The sequence below is a fragment of the Neolamprologus brichardi genome, chromosome 19 (genome assembly GCF_056152115.1).
Source record: "Neolamprologus brichardi isolate AB-2024 chromosome 19, ASM5615211v1, whole genome shotgun sequence".
Classification (NCBI taxonomy): Eukaryota; Metazoa; Chordata; class Actinopteri; order Cichliformes; family Cichlidae; genus Neolamprologus; species Neolamprologus brichardi.
In genome coordinates this window covers 8,507,760-8,515,610 of record NC_142122.1, presented here as the reverse complement: position 1 = coordinate 8,515,610, position 7,851 = coordinate 8,507,760, and the positions used below count along the sequence as shown (strand labels likewise).

General features: G+C 36.2%; 1 long non-coding RNA gene across 1 annotated transcript; it reads right to left on the bottom strand.

Moving 5' to 3' along the window:
- Nucleotides 1–1,018: 1,018 nt before the first annotated feature.
- Nucleotides 1,019–5,760, bottom strand: LOC118454773 (uncharacterized). The gene is made up of 2 exons (XR_004843890.2): nucleotides 5,431–5,760; nucleotides 1,019–4,553 (listed from the first exon to the last, which is right to left on the bottom strand). It is a non-coding gene; the product is annotated as an uncharacterized LOC118454773 (long non-coding RNA).
- Nucleotides 5,761–7,851: the final 2,091 nt, after the last annotated feature.

The window sequence follows — 7,851 nt, the reverse complement described above, 5'->3', positions numbered from 1 at the left end:
TTATTAAGTACATCTTGCCAGTACTGTTTTTGCCTTCTGATCTACTCTAATTCTTCATGGCACAGATTCAACAAGATGTTTGAAACATTTCTCAGGGATATTGGTTCATTTAGAGATGATAGCATCACACAGTTACTGCACATCCATGTTGTGAATGACCTGTTTCACCACATTCTAAAGGTGCTGTATTGGATTGAGATCTGGTGACTGTGCAGGCCACCACTACCAGTCTGAACCTTTGATTATGAAAGTGAGATTGATCCATACTTGCATATTGTTTATGCCAAATTCTGACCCTACCATCCTCTTGCTCTCGTAACTTTGTTGTTCAGTTTTTGTAGCCTGAGTTTCCCATTCTTAGCTTTGCCTTAATTTTCTTATGCTTGCACAATGACAATAACACAATCCCGTCTTACTGAGAGGAGAGGCACCTGCTGCGATCATCTCTTATCTGCTTCAAGGCTGGACATATTGTGTTTTAAGACATGTTTTTCTGCATAGCTTGAATGGGTTCATAACTGCTAATTTAAATTATTATTGTTGACAGCAGTTTCTGCCATACTCATTCAAACAACCATGTCACATTCAGTGTCAGTAAATTACTTTTTCTCCCCACTCTGACGCTCGGTTTGAACTTCAGCAGATCATCTCAACAACAAATACAGCCCTCAATGCTTTGAATTGCTGCCATGTGATCGACTGTTTAGAGAATTCTATTAAAAAGCAGTTGAACCTAATAAAGTGGCCAGTGAGTGTATATCTCATGTATTTGCTGTAAATGCTATTTTGTTAATAAAGTTAATTGTTCCCACGATTTTAGGATCAACAGTTCAGTGAGAGCAAAGGTGGTTTTGTTCCTGCTTACAATCTTCAAACCAAGCTAGAATTAGGTTCAAATCTTCCTTCAGTAATCATTTTCTGGTGTGTAACCAGCCTCAGAGTGGTATTAAGGACAACAATTATTAAGGTTTGTTGGTTCGTGTTACATGGCATTCAAACTGTAGTCGACACCCATCAATTTAATTGGCACCATGCTGCGTTTTATTGCTGAACTTCTGATACAGATTCTTTTTTCTTTTTTAAAGTTAATACAAAACCAGACAAGAGGCTCACACATAACAAGCATGCCCATTTCCTCCCTCTGGAGTGCATAGTTTCTACACAGTCCACGTCCTCTGTGGAAAAGTTGATCAACAAAGTGATGTCGTTAATCTTACCTAAGCTCTTGATATATATTTTTTTTCCTTAATGGGAACAAAGGTTGATTTGTTTCTCAGCTGCACTGTGGCTACACTGTCAGGTCATATTTGACACAATGGAGAACTACTCTGTTCTTTACTGTATCAAACTAGCAGGTAGTCTGTAAAACTGTTGAAGCTTTTTCAACGTGCTCGCCGTTGTGTCAAACAAGTCCTGACAGAACATCCAAAATGAACATTTCAGTTTCCTAATTACACTCATTCACATTACAAAGTTGGATTATTGCATGCAATACAAATCATTCATTATTCTGCTAAGACATGCATATTTTTTAAACCCATATATTAATGTTGCTAGATGTCTACTTGCTTATAAATTTTTGATTACAAATTCCAAGAAAGAGCATTACAGGATTGTTAGAACAAAGTATCCAAGACAGGGTGGAGATGATGACGGTGCAAGTCAGTACATAGAGAGAGAAAGTGCTTTTCAAACAAGTGTCAAGTTCGCTCAGTGAGGCCTTTACAGTTACAGAATTACTTCAATATTTATTTCTAAATAAGAAGTGGGTTTTGAATGGATGTAAAAATGCTACAATTGAAGTTTAAAGCATCTCTCGTGTATTGATGTAATAACATGACGCTACAGCTGTTCTAGAACACACTTTGTTCTGCAGAAAATATCCTAAGCTTTCAGTGATAAATCCATAACTCCCCAATGAAAGAAGTGTCTAATTGACTGCATGAGCAAAAAATAAATAAAATAAAAACGGGTGGATATAACCCTTTCCATGTGATGCTACAGAAACCTTTAAACACTTTCACCCGGGCACTAAACTCATGCATTATTGTAGGTTATTGCTTCTAAAACTCTAATCAAATACAATTTTATGGATTAAAATATAACGCTCTGAATCCCAAAACTATGAGGTAATATGTACAATGTGATGTCACTGAGAGATCATTATTCTAGGACTAAAAGTCAATTTTGGATCCTTACCAATCAGATCAAAATCTAGGATTAAATTTAATCTCATTCCCAATAGAACATTTCTTCGTCACCATCACACGTGAGACTTGGGAGATTTTTGGCTTTTGCATATTAACTAATTCTTTTAATGCTTTATAGTGCGTAAATAAAAGAAGTTACTTATTTTAAGCATATATGCTATAGTAAATGACTTGTTTAAATACTTAACTTACCCTGATTGTGCCTTACATTAGTTGTATTTCGATTGCACAAACTAGCCATGTGATGAAAATGAGATTTTGCAGTAGAGTTTAGAGTAAAGCTGTGTCTCTATGCAGTGTATTTAAACGTACCTAAGTCTACCACCCTTTAACTTTGCTGAAATAGTTTCCGAAGTTTGGCGCTCCAGCTTAGCCTAGAAATCGATTTCACTATTCCTCATGAAGCAAGCATCACTACTGGTCATGCACGGCTACTATAATGTTGGCACCACAGTCCCGCTAAATAAGCTAATGCACATGAGTCTATACATATCTTAATGGAAGACATTGGTGATTTTGTTGCTTTCAAACAACTTGTCACTTGTTTATACAATATACAGTTTGGTCAACAACATGACAGTTAGGATCAAATATTGCACAAATCCCGGAAAAATGTGATTTTTTTTCCTTTGAAAAAAATCACAAAAGTGAACAAAAGAAAGAAAATGCACAGAAGCAGCATGCATTCACTTGAGGAACAATTATGCATTTCATTAGATTACGTTACCATTATCACGAGAAGCTCTGACCAGCCTACTCTTTGCCACTTGTTTATGCTTTCAAATACATGCCTGAATACAGTTTAGATGCATGAACATCAACTGAGCTGCGAATAATTTTTTTGTTTGGCTGATCCTAAAGAAACACCATAATGTCCGACAGACCAAGATGAGCTATCTACCTAAAGAAAAAGCTACACTAGATTAAAATAAACAAGCAGGACTTTGTTTGATTCCATTGGGTGGATCTCTAAATTACATGTAAAGCTTCTTCTAGGAGTAATTTCACTAATCCTAAAAAACAGCATTTTGTTTTTAAATGTCTGAAATCTGAGATAATTACCTGGGTAATTCAGTGGGAAACTGGCATTTTCTTCCTCAAGTGACTGCATTTTACTTCTGTTAAAATAAAAAAAATAAAGAAAAAGAAAAATGAGACCAGGTTTCTTTTGGGTGAGATAAAGCATGTTTGATAAAGCAAATCTGATTGCATCTTCTCACAATTCCTTAAAAGAAATCAAAACTGAAAATCTATCTCAACCTGAATGTCCCATTATACACGCCCTACATGCAGGAGGGGGGAAAAACCTCCCAGCAATTTACATGGGAAAAAACTAAATAAAAACATGTTAAATTGAAAAAGACCAGATGAAGGGAAACTGAATCAGAATGCTTCAGGAGACAAATCTGAAATAATACAAGTTGCCAGATTTCTATGTAAAGGATTCAACATTAAAAGGAAAACTTCCCAATTTTATCTCTATGTGCTATTTGTAAAGAAACACCTGCCGACCTGACAAAGGAGAGCACAATACAATGCAAAACAGATGCATAGGAGACCACAGTTTGAGTGGTTCAGTGGTTTTTTGTTTTGTTTACCCAAAATGAGTGACAGTGTGCATCGTGTGCTGCTCAGTCTTCCCACATTTACAACCTCACTTTTTGACCCCCAGAAACAAAACTAATCATCCAACATTATACAACTTTCTGTGGCACTTGACAACCTTTTAGCTAATTCACCACTCTCCTCGTCCATGCTGTTGGACTTCCCATGGCAATGAGGTAGAGCAAAAAACAAAACATTAACACACCCAATGAGTCTAATAAAAATCACAGGCCTTGATCTTTGCTACAGTATCTTGTGTCTTTTGCTATGTTTCCCAGAAAATTGGGAGCAGGTACTTTGTTCTTTATCAAACTGTTTTTTGTAACTGTGGTGAAGCAATTTTTTCCTTTCTTACTATTTGGGAAGTAGAGACTATGTTTACATGCAGCCTGACGAGAATGTCACGCGTATTTCTAAAGGACTTTCAGGCAGACAAAATAATACTAGGCTACATGTAGACATAAGCAGTGTGCATCATGCAAGTCCGACCGCCCAAAATTTCAACAGATGGTGTTCACCAATGATCCGTGGGATGCTGTGGAGGAGAGGTGGTTAATGTCCCAGCAGGAAGGAGAGCACCAGTGTCCCAGAAGCCCAAATGAGGTCATCTTGATAGTGTCCGTTTACCTCCAAATGTCTTGGTGGTGGCGGATGTTACATGTTGGTGTTGCTGGGGTTAATTTGCAAAGCAATATCACTTGCAGAGGATTCATGACTCCATTAAATGACGGTTTATTCCTAAAATAACAATTCACATGTTACCTTCATAGAAGAAATATGACCATTATTCATAATTATACTCAGCACATTCTCTCATTGCATTTGGAACAATTAGATATGCAGTGATGTACAAAAATCTTAAGCCACTCTTAATTTCTTTATATTTTATCTCAGCAAATGGTAAATATTCAATATTGAAGTAAATTCAAAGCTCTTCTTTGAATGTTCACTGCCTTTGTTTTGTTCCGTCCCAAAATGATATCTCAATATTCAATTGAATCTTATTTTCTAAGCTGTCTTATGTGTAAACAGAAGAACACAGGTCATCCCTTGAGCTAAGTGCCTTTTTTTGTGCTTCAATGACGAGGTGATTATTAAGTGGCTTAACAAATAAATAAAATATCATGACTGGATTGAAAAAGCAGCCAATGTCAACCCCCCAGAAAGAAACATCAAACAAGGGAAAAAAAAAAAAAAGGGGGGGGGGGGGGGAGAGAAAGCCTGAAGCCACTTTGAAAAATAATAATAATTTAGTTTGACTCCGTGGAAAAAAATTCATAGAAATGAAGGGTGGCTCAAGAGTTTTACACAGTACTGCATAATGAATGCATTATATAATGCTGCAATCGACTCTGCTCCTTAAGTTAATTTATTCGATTACGAATCATTTCAGCTTTAAACAGAGATTACAGTAGAATCTTATGGTGCTTAATGGACACAGTGTCATTTAATGCAGACAAACATAATTTTCGATGGTGTGACTTTCGGTTAATGTACAGACGACTCCTTAAAATAACTCAAATAGCACAACGTAGAAGTCCGCTGGCATGCAATTGTCGTCAGTTTTCAAAAAGTGAAGACAGAGGTTTAAGTAAAAGCTGACCGAAGCACTGACCTTGATGCGAGTTGGACCGAAAGGATGCAGAGATATTTCCTCTGTGGTCTGAGCTGCAGTTGCACACAATGGTAAACAAAAGCCGTGGGGAGGAGAGGGGGTTTCTTCCGCTACGGGGACACATTTAGGACTCCCAAACGAACGACTGTCTGATTTATGTTACTAAGAGAAACCGCAGCGGCGAAGAAATAAAGTTCTGGACCCTCTTCTTTCCCCGGTTACCACAAACGAGGAGAGAAGAAGGTCCTGTCGTCCTGTTCTCCCGAACACCTCCGCTCTACGCCATTTTCGCTCCGCTACTACGAGCTAACGGAAAAAGGATTGCGCTGGATGGCTGTCAATCAACATTAAACCCGCCCCGGAAGTTGTTCTTCTTGTGTCCTGAACATGGAACGCTTCACTGCCGCTAACTGGGTCACCCAAAAAACTTGAAAATAATCCACACAAACAATGATAAAAAAAAATATATGTTGGTTGTGTGATTTACATTTGCCCCAAAGACAAAATACTAAAATTGAAACCTATTTAATATAACAAATAATTAACACAGAAAGAGGGATATGCTGTTAAGGTTTGGAAAGTACCAAACTCACAAATTTATTTACTCTAGTTTTTCACGTTTAAAAAGGAAACTGCATATTACATTAAAACCATATCTGAATTCAAAAATAATAAATCTCAGTATATTTCATATTTATTTTATTGCTATCGCCGTTGACTCCGTTAATGACTACCAGTGTTTATTGTATTTGCCAATATTTACGATTTTTTAAAACTTGAATGCTAGTTTTCATGTCACATCTAACATCTAAAATAGTTACAAATCCACGGTTGATTTTGTTTATACATGTTTGTTTGTTTTTTGTTTGTTTGTTTTTTACGATTGTTAAACCACTTTTTCTAGAACAGTAATCATGCACTGCTTGTGGTGTTCCTTCTGACTAGATTGAGTGTCACGCTAACCAATGCGACAATATTACCCATAATTCCAAAATAAGACAAGGTAAAGTCCAAGTTTCCTTCCTTTATTTACATAAATACACATGTCCTTGACTCTCACAGTGCATTACACTCCACAACTTGGTTCTGTTTCTGAGAAAACACCATTTAGCACTTATTGCAACCTTGTTACCGTGCATATTGAAATCAACTTTATAAAAACATGTTAAAAACATATAAAATACTGTTAAGTAACATTTCTTAAAATGTAACCATGTCGCCATATCATTTTCAATAAAAGTAAGCAAAAATATTTTTATTAGCTCACAAAAGGGTTTAATCTGTTGCCTTTATGATAGTTTTATTCATTATATTGATAGTGTATTTAAGCATATATTTGAAAATAAATACAGAAATTACTGAGGGAAAACATGTGACTATTAAAAACTTGGGCAAGGATGTCAAAAGTTGCTTAAATGAGTGAAAATTCTCTATTAAGGTGATTTTTCAGGTTCTAGGGCATTGGTAACAGGGTTGAGTGTTGTTTAAACCTTAGCTGCTTCCCACCAGCCAGACAAGAGAAATGGCGGCCTTGTGCTAAATTTAAAGGTACAGTGCTTTTACAAATTACAATTTTCAAAGACCACCATCCAGAGTTTTATTATTAGCAGAAAACAATAATAAAGCGTGTTATTATGTTTTGATTGAGATGATTCAAATTTCCACATAATCATTGTCTCTCCTATTCAGGGCGTAGTGCACTATAGCAAGTCTAAAACTCAGCAGGTGATTATTATTTATGAATATCTGCTGTGTGCCCGCATCAGTGTAACATGATGATCTGTTTCCTGTGTCAACTGTTGATTGGCTTTGTGGGGGCAAGGATCTGATAAATGTCACCTTTAACATTTCCAGAATCCTCCCATAGATTTTTATGGAAGATTTTTGATATTTCTGGGCCTTCCACAAATTCTCTGTCAAAATCAGGCTGCTTTAACTCCTCTCCCTTTGAGGTTCCACAGATAATACAATTTTCTTCTAAATGGGAGATCTGTGCCCACAGTTCCTGAGATAACCATATTAAGAATACCAAGCGTAAGCAGTCCAAAGTCTAAGAGTTTGTTAACATGGGATCACTTTGTACACACTGACCTCATCATGTGGAAATCTGGATATGCTTAGTATCACAGTTCTAACAGTACGTCACACAGAAAAAGAAGGAAAACCACGATAGGTCCACTTTATATCCCTATAAATATAGTAAGCATATCTACAGTATATTATTTGTCACCGTTATCATTGTTATCAGACAAATATTTAATCCAAGAAATAAAGATTAACATATGAAGTTGTAGTCTGTTATATTCTAATTTTATCACACTATACAATTTTTCAATTCCTAAAGAATAAATAAATAAAATTTCCAAGCTGGATGTAAACTGTGAGTAGCACAAAAAAAGTGTCATAAGAAAATCCCAATAA